This window comes from Trichosurus vulpecula, chromosome 5 (genome assembly GCF_011100635.1).
Source record: "Trichosurus vulpecula isolate mTriVul1 chromosome 5, mTriVul1.pri, whole genome shotgun sequence".
Taxonomy (NCBI): domain Eukaryota; kingdom Metazoa; phylum Chordata; class Mammalia; order Diprotodontia; family Phalangeridae; genus Trichosurus; species Trichosurus vulpecula.
Window position 1 is genome coordinate 239123681 of NC_050577.1, and position 20317 is coordinate 239143997.

Below are 20317 nucleotides of genomic sequence, written 5' to 3' on the forward strand. Positions count from 1 at the left end.
TTCAAATGTAATTTGCTTAGTTGCTTTTATCATTATCCCCAGTGCCTAGCACAGTACCTGAAATATTATAGGCACTTGATGAGTTATTTTTATATTCATTTATTCAAAACTGGGTAGCTTTCTGGATATAGACCTGAGGGAGAATGAAAAGACAAGACCTGGAATAATGGATGGTAGCCTAGACAGCAATAAGGAAGCACAGAAAAGGTGGGACTTGGAGGGTATGTTTGATATATGTTCATGAAGGATGTAAAAAATAAACTCCTTGAAGATAGAACCTGTTTTGTTTTTGACTTTGTATCCTCTGTGGTTAGTACACTGTAAGTAATTAATACATATTTGTGGGTTAGATTGGAGATAAATCAGAAAGTTGTTGGATGATGAATCTGTAATGGTTTAAGAGACATTAAAAACTTTAGAGATCCAACCTAAAAGTATAAGTATGATCATGTCACTCTCCTACTCGATGAACTTCACTAGCTCCCTATGACTTCTAGGTCAGATAAAACTGTGTTTGTGATTTAGGGTCCTTTTCAACCTAGACTCAGCTTTCCTTTTTACCTTTATTGCCGATGACTCTACAATCTATCCAAAATTGATGCCTTACTGTTCCTCAGACATAATACATATATTTCATCTTGGCACTGGCTGTCCTCCAAGCCTGGAATGCATACTTTCCTTCCCTCTGCATTTTTGAATGCCCAATCTCCTTCAAAACTCATTTCAAACACTATTTTCTCCATGAAGCTTTTCCTCATTCCCAGAACTGTGGGTGTCTTCCCAAAACTATTTCATATTTATCGTATGTATATTTGCATATCCTTTAAGCTATTCCCTCTGATTTAATGCAAATTCTCTGAGGGCAGAAATGGGTTCCTTTTTGTATTCGTCTATCCAATGTCAGGCAAAGTGTGGGTGAGCACGGTGAACACTTTAAAATACTTGTTTGGTTGATTAGCCTCTTGGGCTCACTACGACTTTTTGTAAACAAGTCACCTCACGCTGCCCTTAGAAGTTGACTCATCATTTGGCTAGACTATGAATCTGTCATGGTTTGATATTTCTTTTGTGCTTATCTTCTTATCCAAATGAACTTGAAGGATATTCAATGTGTAAAGTAAACAAAGATATAAAACACACTTACCACCACTTGTAAAGAATTGCCATGTCCCACAATCCGAAGTGCAGAGTAGGACATGATATTCCAAAGGTATAAGAAGGAAAAGGATGGGTGTCGTCTCCTCTGATTCATTTTAAGAACTGGTGAATATTTGTGCACCAACTATCCACAGATCCATCCAAAATGACAAGTCCCATGGAAATAAGCCCAGAGGAGATTATCATTTTGGCTAAAGAACTGACAAGCTCTAAGTCAGCGTATTGTGCATGGGGTTCCTAGCTATTCAACAGAGAGAGAGGCTCTGTTCCTTAATGTGGCATTCTCTGTGTGCCAGCTGTCCATGAGCCATGAATTCCCCTTAAAAGTCAGATATCCTCTTTCTTCTACCCATGGATTGTAATGCCAGATTCTAATCTCATTTCAGCTATTGAATTGGGGCCATCTGTCACCCATGTGCTACAATTCTAAGGAAAACAATGGCGTAGCTTTACTCAGAATACAGTGATCTGAACAAAAAGCATCTTCTACAGTCCTGCTCACAGGCATATTTACTTTTGGCCTGCCACTGTGATCTGTTTATGGTTTTTCATAATTTATCATTTATAATCTAACAACAATATGGAAATTTTGCACTAGGGCTGAGAAGTCACATAGAAGAGTTCAAAACTACTATTTTCTTCAGTTTGTGGGATTCTAATGGAAATGCCAGTGAGTTTTCCAAGAGATAGTTTCTTACCATCTTTGTCTAATTAGCCTTTCTGTCAATGCTAGCCTCCATACCCAGGCCTAGTGTGAAATAACTCTATGAACTCTATGAAATAACTCTAAGGAACAAATATATGTATGTGTCTATATATACATATATATATATATAGACACATACATATATATATCTTGAAGAAAAATGTGACACTGTCTACTACTCTCCACTTTACTAACTGAAATTAATGGAATGTAGTGGGATATCGCTGTAGCAGGCAAGCTACATGGAGTTGAGATGGAAGTTAGGTACATTATTGTTATTAACCAACAAAACCCAAACCTGCATATATTAATCCTAAGGGCTTCTTGTAATGACAGAACAAATAGTCTGCTATTTCCTTTGTGAGATATTTATTCCCTTTTTTCTATCTCAAACTTTCTTTGCCTCTATTTAGCTAATCTACATAATATACATGTTTACATTTGCAAACACTTTTCTTAATATGAAATTCTCTTTGAGTTGTTTTCTTTCTGTTTATAATTATTGGTGCAAACTCAAATGCTGCCCTTTAGGCACAACAGAAAGAGCCCCCCATTTGGAGTCAGAGAACTAGGGCTCTTTTCTCACCTCTGATGCTTGACCGTGTGACTTGGACCAAGTCACTGAAGCATCGGCTTCCTCATCCATAAGAATGAAAGGCTTAGAATAAATGATCCGTGAGGTCTCTTTAGTTTTAGATCAATGATCCTGTGACTTGAGAATGAAGTATATGACCACAGAATGGAGAATAAGATCAATTGACTCAAATGGGATTGATTTCATCATGTTGGTGGTATGCCATAGTGTAGACAATGCTGAACTTGGAATGAGGAGAACCTGAGTTCATTCCCTGACTAATATTCACCACGATCACGAAGAAGAGACTTAACCTCTGTGAACCCCAGTTTCCTCATCTGGCAAAGGGAGCAAATTATACTTGTGCCTAAAAAGTTTATTATAGGAATCAAAGGAGATAATATATGTAAAAGATTTTATAAACTTTGAAGTACAATGTAATTGATACATGGTTAATAAAAGTGCTCTATGCTGCTGAAAGGAAGTGTGAGTCCCCTGCAACTGACTTAAAGGATCATATTAAATATTCAATTGATAAGGAATTCCCAACAATAAATTAATTACATCATTGGCTAAATTTTAGCAACACAAGTAAAAAAAAATAAAGTAAATTTTATTTGAAACCAATTTCTTAAATGACTTTTGGACCAGCTGGAGTGAAAGTTATTTTTATACTCATGAGCAACACACATACTTAAATCTGATTGGATCCAGATCTAAATTTTGAGGATGTGATACAGAAAGGCACAAGGACACTATGTGAAAGAAGGTGGTGTTTTTCGTAATGATTTTATAAACTGGTGGATATGTGATCTCACTCAAGGGGATACTCCCTCCAAGGATGCAGATCACCACCCACCTCCATCTTCTCATGTGCAACTTTCACCAACATCCTACCATAAATATTCTTTATCACCACCCTGGATGTTAGTCACTTCAGTTCTCTTCAACTACCTCTTCTATAGGATAGGAAGCATTATACTGATAGTACTTAGCTCAGAGGATTATTGTGAGGATTATATAAGATATATCTATATTTACATATAGATATGTTGATATACAAATATATAGATATATGTGTGTTGAAAGCACTTTGCAAACTTTAAAATATTCTATAAACAGTTATTTCTATTATAAAAAATTGTTCTTATCTTATTCAATAGATTTTAGATAGAAAAGATTTGAAACAAGTTGCTATCCTGACATTTTTAAAATATATTTAACATTCTGTAGATTATTGCACATAAATTTAAAATAACTTCTTTTTGTAGTTGAATAAATGAATTAAGAAGCAAAGTTATCTTCTGTAGGCTCACCAAAATCAACCTAAATACAACTCTGGTAGTAGACAGGATGACATGGATGATGCAAGGCTCATCTTGTTCCTATATGATGCTTCCATTTCAACCATGAGGACATGAAGTCACACTTGTATATGCTTTGCTCACTAACACCAGGCATATGTGACCAAAACTGATTCAGTCCTGGAATGCAATTCAAGCTTGAATTGGGAGCAAAATGACACAAATGTAGGTGATATAACTTTGGAAAAAATATGTTTACTTAATGGTAGCATGGAAAAATATTCAGAATGGATACAGGACTAGATCAGGGAAATGTTGCATTCCCTAACTCCATACAGAAATAGATCTTGTCAGGAGTGCATTGATCACACAGAAGTGGTATATTTGCCAATTCCAAAGGGTTCCAATTCCTTTTGCCTTGGAATTTTTATGCCCTGGCTAATCTGGAAGCCATTCCAATGGCTTGGACCTTGTCTCCTAGTCTAATTAAGTCTTCAAAATATTGTCCCTGAATTTTAGGCGGGAAATTAGCCAAGCCTATGTGGTGGCAATCCTGGTTTTAATTTTCCTACCCCATTTGGGGAAAGCAAGGGAAAACAAATGGGCAGCACATGTAGTCTTTTTGGTATCTGGATGGTGTCAAGAGAGTAAAGGCCCCAACATTGATTGGATGCTCCCCACCACAATGGCAGACGTATGGGAGATTATGCATGAGAGTTATATAGAATGGATGAGCAGAGATAGATTCTTGTTTGTATTATTAGAAGGAATAACAATATGGAGGAGATCAGGCATCTATTTGATTATGTGAGTAAAGCAACTTCCTTGAAATCTAAATGAGACTGGAGAAGAGATGACAATGCCATATAAATATTGTTTCAATATTTGTTTTATATAAATACCAGCGCTTGAGTTGGCTGAAAGCGAGAAAGGCCAGTTCTTTACTCTATTTTGGGGTAGTTTTAGTTCTGCTTCTTCACTTTTAAGAGGAGATACAGTACTCTATAATGTCTTGCCTGTTGTTTCTTCTTCTTTTTATCTTTTCTTCTTAGTCACTTTTTCTGTGATCCTTCCACCGAGCAACTTTTCTGAATTTTTGAAATTTGATACAAGTTCAAGCAAAGCTTTTTTATCCCTTCCTGGAATTTTTATACTCATTGCTGCAGGCAATGGATGGACTAGATGGTGCTAGGTCTTGATAAGAAAAACTTAATGTTCTCATTTTTGCAAATAAATATAGTTCAAAACAGAAATATTCTAGCCAAGACTCTAATCGTCTTGGCACATAAACAAAATGAAACTACTTGTGTCTAAATGTCTGTAGATATTCCTCAGCTATGGTGCTAACTCAATTAATGTTGTCATAATCACCAAAGGTTATCTTACTTAGTCCATTTGGTTAGTTTCATTTCATCTTTGGATTTTATAGGCCTCATTAAAGCTCTGTTCTAATAGGTTAGATAAAAGATAAACAGAGTAAAAACTGTAGTGTAGCACTGCTTTTCAAGAGGCCGATATGCCAGAAGGCAAATCCACTACAGAGGGAAAACAGTGGAAAGCATTTGGGTGAGGAAGTTGAGGAAGTTGTGTGTGTCTGTATGTGTGTGTATAAGGAGGGGGAAGGGGCAATCCACCATTAAGAGTTTATTGGTATAGAGAAGTGCAGTGCAGAAACTTCCCTAACCATTCAGATTTTCAACTGTTATACAATTTATCATTTTAGAGAGCTGGATGGGGTATTGAGAGATTCTGTGACTTACCAAGGGTTAGCCATCCAGTTTGGGTAGAAGTTTGTAATTGTCTTTCTGGATCTTAGAGTAACCCTCTATAAACGATGCCACCAAATATTGGTGTCATTATTATTTGTTTTCAAGAACTGTGATCTTATCAGTGTATGGTGCTCATGGTGAGGAATGGTGTCTGTAGATGCCTATCAGCATCTTCTACATAACTGGAACCCTACAAGGTCATGTCTTATCCACTGTTATGCAACCAATATGTGCTGAAAGTGGTATTTGAATTCATGTCTTCTTGACTCCAACTTTGATTTTACATCTGCTGTTCCAAACTGCCTTTCACATAAAATGAATACAAAAGAAAACTGGGTAGTTGTCAAGGAGACAAGACATAATTTTAATGGAGAAATTCGCTTCATGTATCCAGGCATCTACTGAAAGTCTCTGTTCAAGATAAGCATTATACCTGACAATTCTTGACTTTTCAAAGTGACAACAGGACAAGCAAAAATTTGGAATGATTTATTACACAGAGGGTATATGAGACTGAGGAATTTTTTTTTAAAAAGAACAATCCAAGAAAAGTACGATTATGAAAAGAAAGTCAACAACTTGGAAAAGGAGATCCAGAATCTTTTTCCCTTCACATAATAATACTTTATTTTTTTCTGATTACATGTAAACATTCACTTTTATAAGATTTTGAGTTCTGAAATTTTCTCCCTCTCCAAGACAACATGCAAACTGATACAGGCTCCACACTTATGACCATATTAAATATATTTCTACATTAGTCATGTTATGAAAAAAGAATCATAACAAAAGGGAAAGACCACTAGAAATAATAAAAAAAAAAGCAAGGGCGGGGAGAGAAAGAAAAAGAGAAGGAGGGAGGGAGGGAGGGAGGGTGGGAGAGAGAGAGAGAGAGAGAGGGAGAGAGAATGAGGGTGTATGCTTCTATCTGAATTAAGACTCCATAGTTCTTTTTCTGGATATGGATAGCATTTTCCATCATGAGTCTTGCAAGTATATTGCTGAGAAGAGCTGTTATGGTGGCACTTTTTTTTTCTTTTTTTTTTTTTTGCTGTTCTTCTCTTTTGGAATGCTAATGCCATCAAGTACCTTTAACAAATCTTGCCTTTGTTTGAATGGGGCAGGGAAAGTAAGACCCTTTTGTCATTTGTTTTGGAGTGCTTCTCAGTACTGAGGTAATCAAGTGCCCCAGGGCCCCAAGAAGGTATATAAGACCTGAGTTTGGTTTTGTTTTGGGGGCACACTCATTGAAAGACATAGGTGATGAGACTCTGGGTAGCCATTGAAAGCTCCTTGGCTTTTAAAAACACCGATGTTGTTGCTTCTCTGGTAACTATGTATTGTGATTTGGTCAGACAGAAATCTGTCTGTTGATCTATTCATAAGGTCTCTCTAATTTCTGTTTGCATTTGCTCTGAATTTCAGGGTGCTGACTTTTCCTCCCTGAACTAAGTCAATAATATATGTATGTTTAATTAAAGTAAGATTACTAACCCCTTAAAGTTGCTTCCCTTAGAAAAGTAGATCAAACGACCTGTACTAGCAGCCATTCTGTGTGCTCTTATTGCTGGTCTTGTTGGATCTTTCACCTCCCCAGCAGCTGCTAGCAACATTGTTGTTATAAGAGCCAAGTTTATCAAAGTTGATCATCATGCAATATCACTGTTACTGTGTAAAATATTCTCCTGGTTCTGCTCACTTCACTCAGCCTTAGTTCATGTAAGTCCCTCCAGGTTTTTCTGAAATCTGCTCGCTCATCATTTCTCATAGTACAATAGAATTCAATTACATTCATATGCCACAACTTGTTAAGCCATTCCCCAACTGATGGGCATCCTCATATATTCCAGTTCTTTGCTACCACAAAAGGGCTGCTATGAATATTTTTATACATGTGGGTCCTTTTCCATTTCTTATGATCTCTTTGGGATACAGACCTAGTAGTGGCACTGCTGGTTCAATGGGTACACACAGTTTTGTTGTCCCTTGGGCATGGTTCCACTTTGCTCTCTAAAATGGTTGGATCAGTTCACAACTCTACCAACAATGCATTAGTGTTCCTATTTTCCTGCATCTTCTCCAACATTTATCATTTTACTTTTCTGTCATTTTAGCCAATCTAATAGGTATGATATGGCACCTCAGAGTTGTTTTAATTTGCATTTCTCTAATCAATAAGTGGCCTGGAACATTTTTCATATGACTATAGACAGCTTTAATTTCTTCATCTGAAAACAGCCTATTCCTATCATTTATCATTTACCATTTATCACATGGGGAATGGCTTGTATTCTTATAAATTTGACTCAGTTCTCTGTATGTTTTAGATATGAGACATTTATCTGAGACACTGGCTATAAAAATTGGTTCCCAGCATTCTGCTTTCCTTCTAATCTTGGTTATCTTGGTTGGCTTTGTGCAATTTTTTAAAAATTTGATGTAGTCAAAATTATCCATTTTGCATTTCATAATGTTCTCTCTCTCTTGTTTGGTCATAAATTCTTCCCTTCTTCATAGATCTGACAGGTAAACTATTCCTTGCTCTGCTAATTTGTTTATGGTAATATCCTTTATATCTAAACCATGTGCCCATTTTGATGCTATCTTGATATACAATATAAGATATCAGTCTATGTCTACTTTATGCCTTATTATTTTCCAGTTTTCCCAGAAGTTTTTGAAATAGTGAGTTCTTATCCCAGAAGCTGGATTCTTTGGGTTTATCAAGCAGAAGATTACTATAGTTATTGATTACTGTATCTTCTGTAGCTAACCTATTCCACTAATCCACCACTCTATTTCTTAGACAGTACCAAATAATTTTGGTGATTGCTGCCTTATAATACAGTTTTCGATCTGGCATGGTTAGGCCACCTTCCATTACATTTTTTCATTAGTTCCCTTGATATTTTTGACTTTTTGTTCTTCCAGATGAATTTTGTTATTTTTTCTAGCTCCAGAAAATAATTTTTTGGTAGTTTGATTGGTATAGTACTGAATAAATAAGCTAATTTAGGTAGAATTGTGTTTTTATTATGTTAGCTTGGCTTACCCATGAACAATCGGTATTTTTCCAATCATTTTATATCTGACTTCATTTGTATGAAAAGTGTTTTAGATTTGTGTTTATATAGTTCTTGGCTTTGTCTTGGCAGGTAGACTCCAAAATATTTTATATTGTCTCCAATTATTAAAATGGAATTTCTCTTTCTATCTCTTGCTATGGGCTTTGTTAGTAATGTGTCAAAATGCTGATATTTATGGGACTTATTTTATATCTTGCTAATTTGCTGAAGTTGTTAATTATTTTAAGAAGGTTTTTAGTTGATTCTCTAGGGTTCTCTAAGTAAACCATTATATTATCTTCAAAGAATGATAGCTTTGTTTCCCCATGGCCCATTCTAATTCTTTCAATTTCTTTTTTCTTCTCTTATTGCCAAAACTAACATTTCTAATACAATATTGAATAATAATGGTGATGATGGATATTTTTGTTTCACCCCCAATCTTATTACAAATGCTTCTAGCATATCTACCCTATGTATAATGCTTGTTGTTGGTTTTAGGTAGATGCTACTTCTCATTTTAAGGAAAACTCCATCTATTCCTATGCTGTCTAGTGTTTTTCAATAGGAATAGGTGCTGGGGCAGCTAGGTGGTGCAGTGAGTAGAGCACTGGCCCTGGAGTCAGGAGGACCTGAGTTCAAATCCGGCATCAGACACTTGACACAGGTACTAGCTGTGTGACCTTGGGCAAGTCACTTAACCCCAATTGCCCTGTCTCCCCCTCTCCAAAAACAACAACAACAAAAAAATCACACAAAACCCAATTGCCCTGGCAAAGAGAAAAAACAAACAAACAAAAACAACAATAGGAATAGGTGCTGCATTTTGTCAAAAGCTTTCTCTGAATCTATTGAGATGATCATATGTTTTTGGTTAGTTTTGTTATTGATATGGTCAATTGCTGATGGTTTGCCTAATATCAAATCAGCCCTACATTTCTGGAATAAATCCTGCCTGGTCATTTTGTATTATCCTGGTGATAAATTGTGTAATCTCTTTGTTCATATTTTATTTAAATTTTTTGCAGCAATATGCATTAGGAAAATTGGTCTACAATTTTCTTTCTCTGTTTGGCTCTTTCTGGTTTAGGTATCAGCAACATATTTGTATCATACTGAGAATTGAGTAGGACTCCTTCTTCACCTGTTTTTCCAAATAGTTTATAGTATTGGAATTAATTGTTAAATGTTCAGTAGAATTCACTTGTAAATCCATCTAGCCCTGGAGATTTTTTCTTCGGGAGTTCATTTTTGGCTTTTTCAATTTCTTTTTTTCTGAAATGGGGTTATTTAAACATTTTATTTCAACTTCTGTTAATCTGGGCAATTTACATTTTTGTAAATATCCATCCATTTCAATTGGCTTTTCAGATTTATTGGCATACAGTTGGGCAAAATAGCTCTTCATTTTTGCTTTAATTTCCTTTTTATCAGCAATGAAATCACCTTTTTTCATTTTTCATACTGGTAACTCAATTTTCTTCTATCATTTTTTGAAATCAAATTAACCAAAAAGTTAACCTATTTTATTTTTTTCATGAAACCAGTTCTTATTTTTATTTATTAGTTCAATAATATTCTTAATTTCAATTTTATTAATCTCACCTTTGATTTTCAGAATTTCTAATTCAGTATTTAATTGGAGATTTTTAATTTGTTCTTTTTATAAACTTTTTAGTTGCATGCCCAATTCATTGATCTTCTCTTTCTCTATTTTATTCATGTGAACATTTAAAGATATAACATTTCCCCTAAAAATTGCTTTGGCTGCATCCCATAAGTTTTGGTATATTGTCTCATTATTGTTGTTCTCTATAATGAAATTATTGATGTTTCTATGATTTGTTGTTTAAGTCATTCATTCTTTAGGATTAAGTTATTTAGTGTCCAATTAATTTTTAGTCTTTCTTTCCATGATCCTTTATTACACATAATTTTATTGCATCATTGTCTGAAAAAGATACATTTAATATTTCTGCCTTTTTGCATTTGATTTTGAGGTTATTACGCCTTAATACATGGTCAATTTTTGTGTAAATGCCATGTACTACTGAGAAAAAGATATATTCCTTACTATCCCCATTCAGTTTTCTCCAGTGGCCTGTTTTATCTAACTTTTCTAAAATTCGATTCACCTCCTTTAATTCTTTCTTGTTTATTTTATGATTAGATTGATCTCATTTTGAGAGGGGGAAGTTGAGGTCTCCCACTAATATAGTTTTGCTATTCCTTCCTGTAACTCACTTAACATCTCCTCTAAGAATTTAGATGCTATACTACTAGGTGCATATATGTTTACTATTGATATTACCTAATTTTCTATGGTATCTTTTAGCAAGATGTACTTTTCTTCCTTTTCTCTTTTAATTACATCTCTTTTTTGCTTTTTCTTTGAGATCAGGATTGCTACTCTGTTTTTCTTTTTTTAATTTCAGTTGCTGCATAATATATTCTGCCCCAGCCACTACCTTTTTTCAGTCTGTATTTCTTGCTTCAAATGTGTTTCTGGTAAACAACATTTTGTAGCATTCTGGTTTTTAATGCACTCTGCTTTTCTGCTTCCATTTCATTGGAGAGTTCAAACCATTCACTTTCACAGTTATGATTACTGTCTTTCTCTCCTATTTCCCCCATCTCTCCTTTTACCCTTTCCTCCCTCACCAGTGTTTGCTTCTGAATACCATCTCCCTCAATCTGTCCTCCCTTCTATCAGGCCCCTTTTCTTTCTTTCCCTTTTCCCCTACTACTTCTTTCCTCCCTTTTGCTCTCCCTTCTTTCAACCCCCTCCCTTTTCTTTCCCCTTTCTCCTTCTACTTCCCCATAGGGTAAGATAGATTTCTTTATCCAACTGAGGGTCTATGCTCTTCCCTCTTTGAGCCAAATCCAATGAGAATAAGGTTCAAACAATGTTCACTCACCACCACCCCCCTTTCCCTCTACTGTAATAGGCCTTTGGTTGCTTTTCATGTGATATAATTTACCTTATTGTGCCTCTACTTCTCTTCTTCTCCCAGTGCAATCCTTTTTTTAACCCTTAATTTTTTTCTATCCTCACATCAAAGTCAACTTAAACCCACACCCTCTGCCTATGCCTACCCCTTCTAACTGCCTTGCTAAAGATACAGTTCTCAAGAGTTACAAGTATCATTTCCCCATGTAAACAGTTTAAACTTATTGAATAACATTTTTTTTCCTTTCCTGTTTACGTTTTTATGATTTTCCCGAGTCTTGTATTTGAAGATCAAATTTTCTGGTCAGTTCCTGTTTTTTTAATCAGAAAAGTTTGAAAGTCCCCTATTTCATTGAATTTCCATCTTTCCCCCCAAAAGATTATGGTCAGTTTTGCTGAGTGGTTGATTCTTGGTTCTAATCAAAATCCCTTTGTCTCCCCAGAATATCATATTTCAAGCCCTCTGATCCAACAATATAGAAGCTGCTAAGTCCTGTGTAATCCTGATTGTGGCTCCATGATATTAAAATTGTTTCTTTCTGTTTGCTTGCAATATTTTCTCCTTGAGCTGGTAATTCTGGAGTTTGACTACAATATTCTTTGGACTGTGGGGAATCAGTTGATGATCTGTGCTGTGGCTAAGTGCCTCCTGCTGGCTTGCCTGGGCTGTGCTCCTCTATTACCCAAGTAAGACAGACCTTTCCTGAAGTCTTTCTAAGTTATTTTGGGCTGGAAAATTATTTCATTCTTGTTTCTGAGGGAAACTAGGGAGAGCTCAGGCAACTTCCTGGCTTCTCTCTGACATCTAGTGGGGCAAGTTTTGAAGAAAAATATAATAAGTTCTATTTTGGTCTTTTTTTATTTGCAATGTCTCCAGGACAAAGAGTTAGAAATCAACAATTAGCAGCACTGGAACTCAGGAGAGAAACTAGACTTGGATCTAAGGTCTGTGAGTCATCTGTATAGAGATTGTAATTGATGATGTTGCTGAAAGAGAGAGAGAGAGAGAGAGAGAGAGAGAGACAGAGAGAGAGAGAGAGAGACAGAGAGAGAGAGAGAGAGAGAGAGAGAGAGAGAGAGAGAGAGAGAGAGAGAGAGAGAGAGAGAGAAGGTCCCAGGCCTGAGTTTTGGGTTATACCCACAGTTGGTGGGTATTGCATAATGATGAATCAGAAAAGTATAATAAGGAAGAAAGGTCAGTCAGGTATGAAGGAGACAGGATGTAATGAAAGAAGAGGAGAGATCAGTGTAATAAAAACCCAGAGGGTGGAGAAACACCAGGAGGAGAGGATGGTAGATGGCTTTTTCAAAGAGTCTGACTAAGAAAGAGAGGAAAGATATAGAATGATAATTACTAGGCAGAGTTGCCACATGCCACAAATCAGGAGAATTAAATTGTCTTAATTCATTTGCCTCTGCCCCTACTCTGTCTCTGATCAATAAATCAATCACCAAGTATTTAATAAGCATCTACTATTATCCAGACATTTTCTAGGTACTAGAAATACAAAGACAAAAATGAAATGGTACTCATCTCTTGAAGCTTGCATTCCATCTGGGAGGGAGGGACAATCTGCCCCTATTTAATTATATGCAAAATAAATACAAGGTAATTTGGGGGTAAGGTCATTTGTGCCAGGGTGGTAGGAGGAATCAGGAAAGGCTCCACATAGAGGGTGATACTTGAGTTAAGCTTTGAAGAAAATTAAAGCTTCATATATGTATCATTCATTTAAGGTGACTCATTCTGTGACACCTCCAATCATCACAAAAATTTCCCAGTCGGACGACACTATGACCTCTAACCAACCGTTTAGCCTCTAAATGGGAGAGATCTGCATTCTTAGCTTATTTCAGGATTTCTGAGTGACAGTCACTGGCAGCACTTACAGTTGAGCTATTAGGATGCACAGTGGAGTCTGACAACCAAGGGAGGTATGTAAATCGCCTCCCTGACAGCCATCCTCAAAAGGGGGCTCTTTAGCGCTAATGTGTTTCACAGTTTATCTGTCATCTTACAAGTAAAGAAACATTTTTTTTTCTCTGTAACTACCTACAGGCACTTATTTAATTTCATTGCTGCTCTCCATGGTGCTGCCAGACAAATATCCTTTGAGCCCATTTTGATTAATAGCACAGTTTGTGCTTCCTGTTTGATTTCCTAGTCTGTCACCAAGTTAAGAGTCCTGATGTGGACCTCCACATCTTTTCTGAGTCAACTTAGTTTCCTAGGTGTCTAATATAGGCTTCATAGAATGTGTCATTGAAAAAAACAAAAACAAAAATCAATTCCACATACATGAAGGAATCATATTTCCTCTGAATAGTCATGGAACTGGAGCAGAGAATCAGAAAAAAAAAAATGAATCACCAAGCTCATTTTGGAAAAGTAAAATCCAAACAGGATATCATAAAACATTGGCTTTCTGTTCAAGATGGTATGCCCTGTTCATAAGACTTCTGGAATTCAAGTTGAGTTATCTATATGCCTTTTAATTCAATTCACTTCAGTTTGACAAGCATTTCTCAAGTATCTATTGTGTAAGATACAGGCCAGTGTAGTGGGCAGACAGCTGACCTTGAAGCCAGAAAGACCTGGTTTTAAATTCTGCCTTTGAATCCTACTAGCTATGTGACTCTGGGCAGGTAAGTCACTTAAATTGTCAGTGCTCTAGGCAACTCACTAGGACTATGTGAGTTGCAGAAAAGGTCCTGACCTCCTCACACAGAGATAATTATTTTTTCCGTTCTCAACTAGGATTTCTACGTACCATTGAGATCACAGGCCCAGTCCCTCTCTTATTTGTACAAACACAGCAAAAGGGAACATAGGAAAGTTGATAGAGGGCTGACTTTGGAGTCAGGGAGACCAGAGGTAATGTCCTAGCTATAATACATACTAGTTATTTAATATTGGTCAAGTTACTTAATATCTCTCTCAAAAATAAAAATAAATAACAAAGTTGCCAATTTGCCTAGATAAAGGGAATTTCCACACCAGAAATTTCCCCATGCATTTTTTTTGTTCTCATAGCTGCAAACCCCCCAAAAAATTACAGGAATAACAAAAACATAGCCTAGGAAAGATAGATATAAAGAGAAAAAAAACCTCCCTGCCCTCAAAGCATTCATGCTTTACCAAAAGATATATCCTTACTCTGTAACCTCATACATAAAATGAAGAAATTGAACTGGACTCTAAGGAACCTTTTAGCTCTAAGTGATCTTTGTCTCTAAGTGCCACAGTAGGGTCCCTTGTTAGATACAAAATGGGCAGCAAAAATGTAGACTCAAGAGCATAGTAATTTTCAGACTGGCAGTGAGCCAGCAGTGGCTAGCTATACTCCTAAGAATGGTAAGGAAATAACATCTATGCCTACATTGTCAGTGTGCCCCCACATGTTGCTTGAAGATGAGTGTTTCAACTGGATACCTGTCATCAGTAGGCAAAGATGCACTCAAAGGATCATAGATTTAAAGTTGGAAGGGATGCTAGCAGTCAATGAATTGAATTCTCTCATTGTATGGATGAGAATACTGAGGCTGAGAGGTTCATTGACTGCCCAGGATCACAAAGCTGGTGTCAGAGACAATATTTGGACTCAGATTTTGAGGACTTCAAGTCAGGGTTCTGTCTGCTATACCACCTGGCTGCCTTTGTCCTGCCACATATGGGAAGAGTCAGGTGACCATTTCTAGGAAAGCCAGCAAGACAACCAAATGGATAGTGCCAGTACTACTGCAACAAGATGGGTGATAGGCCATATAGTATTATTTTATTCTTTTTTTGGAGGGGGGAAGGCAGGGCAATTGGGGTTAAGTGACTTCTTCAAGGTCACACAGCTAGTAAGTGTGTCAAGTGTCTGAGGCTGGATTTGAACTCAGATCCTCCTGACTTCAGGGCCAGTGCTTTACTCACTGTACCACCTAGCTGCTCCCCCTCCCCACATATAGCATATTTACTGGCCACCTTGTACGGGATTAGTAGGATTCAGATGGTGTGGGCAGACATGTATCGCTTGTCATCTACAATGCTGGAGAGAATACTCATATTGGTGATGTCGCAGACCCATTGTGATATTTATATGAAAAGCCCAAAGGCATCATTTAAAAAAAAAAAAAACTGGCACCAGGCACCAGCCTTGTTCAGACACTTCTGGTAAGCTTCACAAAGGATAACTTTGGCTCAAATGCTGAGATTGAGCTAAAATTATAGCAGCAGTTCCTCAGAGTTATTACCCTGCTTCATTGACATAACTGAGCTTTCCTTCTATATGGGGTGTGTGTGTGTGTGTGTGTGTGTGTGTGTGCACGCGTGCATGCAGTGTTCTCTGAGTTTTCTACATACCCAGGAAAAATGGACCTCTCTTGTAGGAAACTATGGGTCTGTATTTCCATATTCAGGATTTAAAAGAATCTTCCAGGTTTTAGAGGAATCATCGTTGTTTAGTAGTTTCAGTCATGTCCAACTCTATGACACCATTTGGGGTTTTATCAGTAAAAGTACTGAAGTGGCTTGCCATTTCCTTCTCTAGCTCACTTGATGGTTGAGGAAATTGAGGCAAATAGGGTTAAGTGATTTGCCCAGGGTCACATAGTTAGTGTCTGAGGCCCAGGTTTGAACTCATGAAGATTATTCTTTCTGACTCCAAGCCCTGTGTTCTTTCCATTGGACCACCTAGCTGCAACAACAAAAAACAACATGCTTGTATATGTAACACACACACACATACATAAATGTGTGTATGTGTATGTGACAACTGGGCACACACATGTTTATATGTGTATATATATGTACAAATATACATATACATATATGTGTATATTTATGTATATGTATATATGTGTGTGTATATATGTATATATATGTATATATATATATATGAACCACAAAACACTTGAATTGGGCCTGTGACAAGAGATCTCTATCTATTATAGAAGGAGGGAGGGAGGGAGAGAGAGAGAGAGAGAGAGAGAGACTGACGGATAGACGGATGGATGGATGGATGGATGGATGGATGGATGGATGTGTTTGCATATGTTCTTAAACCCAGAGTTGTTTTATCAAATGAGATCTCACACATAAAGTTTTTCTCCATCTTCAAAGTGCTGTGTAAATATCAAGCCAACAAGCTTTATTAAGCACCTACTATATTAGAAATTGCTTTGATTGTTTTCATCTTGTTTATATAATTCACATAGCTAGCCCTAGAACAGTTTGCTTTCCTACCCATTGAGTTTAATATTACATGGCCTATTGCACAGGAACATAAAATGTTTTTTTTTCTTTTGTACTTGAATAAAAGTACTGGAATATAATTTCATCTTCTGTAGGCTCAATAAAATATCTCTGGAACAACTCTAGCAGCAGCCAGAGTGATGAGACTGACCGACTTTGTCCTTTGCCCACGTCTTTAAATTGTGGCAGATTTATATTTTTTGATGACGAGGATGAGGCCCCAGAAGAAGGAAGATGTGTCAATGGCAAAGGAGTAAAGAGGAAAAATATGAGAACACAATATGTCACATACATATGTGTGTATAGATATGTGTACATATAAACATACTGTATACACATGTGCACACATCCTGATAAATATATGCTTAAAGGGATATGGATATATACACATGTATATGTACACATATGTACACATATATGTACATATGGAGCCAGTCTTTAGTAAAGAGAATGAAGTAGGGACATGCAGAGATATTCAATCCCCTTCTTGAATATTTTTCTACTCCAATCTCCATCTTTTTTCATATAATGATTGAATTTCAAAGCTGAAAGTGACCTGTTGGATCATGTAATTCAATCCACACTCCACAAATGAGTGCACTCACCCCAGTAGTAATCATTCATCCTTTGACTTAAGACATCTGGTAAGAGGGAAACTACTATCTTGTGAGTCATTGCATTCCACACTTAGGTTCCTCCTTTTCCCCAAAAAGTAGCCAGTAAAAGTATTAAAAAAAAAAACTTCTTCAGACTTTGAACATCTCCTTGCACCTATATCCAATGAGCAATGGATGAGAACCTGGCCAAATCTTGTCAAAAGGAGGAATTTTGAAGAATTTAAGTTTCCACACAACTTTATATATTTTGTGATTGTCTATTAATACAGAATGAAGTAAGAAACTGAGGCAATTCATGAATGGAAGGGGAAGAGATAAGCATTTGTATAGCACCTAATATGTGCTAGGCCTTGTGCTAAGCACTTCACAAATGTTATCTCTTTTGATTTTCACAATCTCTTGTGATTTAGGTGCTATTATTTTCTCTATTTTACCATTAAGGAAACTGAGGCAAGCAGAGGGTGAGTGACTTGCCCTGAGTCATAGCTAGTAAGAGTCTGAAGTGATATTTGAACACAGACATTCCTGACTCAAGGCCCAGTACTCTATCTACCATGTGACCTAGTCACTTAGCTTGCAAAATATAAGACCAAAACATCACTTTTGCTTCAATAAATAAAATGAGTGCATTGTATTAAGTGACTGGCTCTAAACCTTTGATTCTATAATTACCTGGCTGTGATAGCCCCCTACTCTGAGGTGCAGACCCCTACCTCCAAATATGAGTTCACCAGGTCATTGCTTTTAGACTTTATCCATACTTGGGTGTTTGGATATAGCCTAAGAGAAACAATTCTACAGATATTCTTAAGTGGCTTTTTGCCTCACTTGGGTTCTTGTCAGGAGAGTGGAGCTAAGTGCTGCTTCTCTTTCTTCCTGGCAAATCATCAAACAAACAACAGGTAAACAAACCACTCATCGGGCAAGTGGGCTTAGTTCCCTAAGTCTGAGTCCCCAGCAGAGCATTAGTTACTGAAACAGCCCTGCAGGAGGTGGGCAGGGATGAGGAGAATGGGCTCCTATGGACCAGGTACATGAAAGCCATCCCCTGGAAGCTATTTTTTCCATCACAATGAGCACCTCCTCATGCTAAGGCCTGATGAACTCTGATCTCCAACTGTCCCTTTATTAGTGGCTTTGTCTCTCTTTGGAAATGCTTTTTTTTAGTATATGAATGTCTATCTCTGTGTGTAGGTATGCTTCTATCTGAAAAGCCTAGGATGTAATCTTGTTGATTTCACATCTCTAGCATCTTTTGCATCCATCCTCTTGTCTCTTACTCACATGACAATCTCCCTGATACAGTCCTTCCTCCTCTTTCATCTGGACTGCTGCAACAGCCTGCTATTTTGTCTTCTTGGACCCAATAAATCATCCACGTGACTGCCAAAGAGATATTCCTGAAGTTCAGGGCCAACCATGTGAGGCCTATGCTTAAAAAGCCTCAGTCACTCCCCTATTGCCATTAAGATAAAGCAAAAGTGCCCTGTTAGGCATTTAATACCCATAGTGTTCTTTCTCCAGCCTCTCTTTTCAGGCTGATTGCACATTACTTCTCATATACTCTAAGCTCCAGTAAGGATGGCCTACTCACATGTCCTTGTACACAACAATCTACCTCCCTTTTTTGTTCCTTTGCACATACTGTTCTTCATATCTGGAGTACTCTGAATCACCCACCTCCAACTCTTATAACACAACTCCCTTCAAAGCTCTACTTTAGTGCTATCAAGAAGTTTTTTCTCAGTTCCCCAAGATTCTTGTTCCCCCTCTGCATTTCTTTTGTATATAGCCTACATTAAAGTAACAGTGAATATGTTGTATTCCATCAGAACACGAGGTTCTTGACGGAGGGCCTGTACCATTTTTGTATTTGCCTCCCCAGTGTTTAGCACATTGTCTGGTGGAGTGTTTATTTTGTGTTTCAATTTAATATAATATTTTATTCCCCCCCATTACATGTTAAAACAATTTTTTTAAATAAGAAAGACTAAAAAAAGAAAACCACAAATTAAAAAAATAATAAAGACACACTGATTGGTTGATGCCATACAAGTCATGGTATCATTGATTTACATTGGAAGTGACCTTAGAAGAAATCTAATCTGATCATTTCTTTTTTACAGATGAGAGACCCGAGGCACAGCGTTGGGGAGTGACTGGTTCAAGGTCACGTAGGTAACAGATTACAAAGCCAGATCTGTACATGGGTCACCTGATTTCCAGTTTTGTACTCTTTTCCCTATAAGGTGCTGAAGCCTAGAAAAGACAAGAATGGCATGGGAGGAAACTATGAAGATGTCAGACCATGGAAGACTTTGGTTGCCTGAGTTCACCAGGTAAGATTTTTGGATCTATCTTGTCATTTTAATAACTTATCATTTTAATGCATCGAACCCTTCAAGATCCACTCAAGAATATTCTCTTTTTTGGGGGGGGGGTGGAGTACAAAGTTGGTTTCTTTGTTGTTTTGCTATTTAAAGCAGTTTGTAAACAAAAGAACATACACAATTTCCACAAACATAAAAACCCCAGAGAATAGTACTAGTAGCAAGGAGAGGAAGTTGAAAATAAGGAAATTTAAACCTAAAGAAAAGAAAAATAAGTAAAACTTCCTAGTAATTACAGTCATCCCCAAAGGGGAATGAGCAGCCTTGGAACAGAAAGGGCTCCTTTTCATAGATTTTCAAGGAAAAACTGGACAACTATTTGTTGGGAATGTCAAAGGGCAGATGGGTTGATTTGAAAATGTCAATCAAAGTCATTTCTTTGAAGTAACTTCTGACTCTGCATCCATGAAAACAAACAAACATTTGAAAAAAACCCTATTTTCTTAGTTTAAACTGAGAAAATAAACACAGCAGAGTAAAGGGAGAATGAAAAAACGAAGGAAATATGGCATTTGATGATGGCAAAATGTTTTCTTTAATCAAGT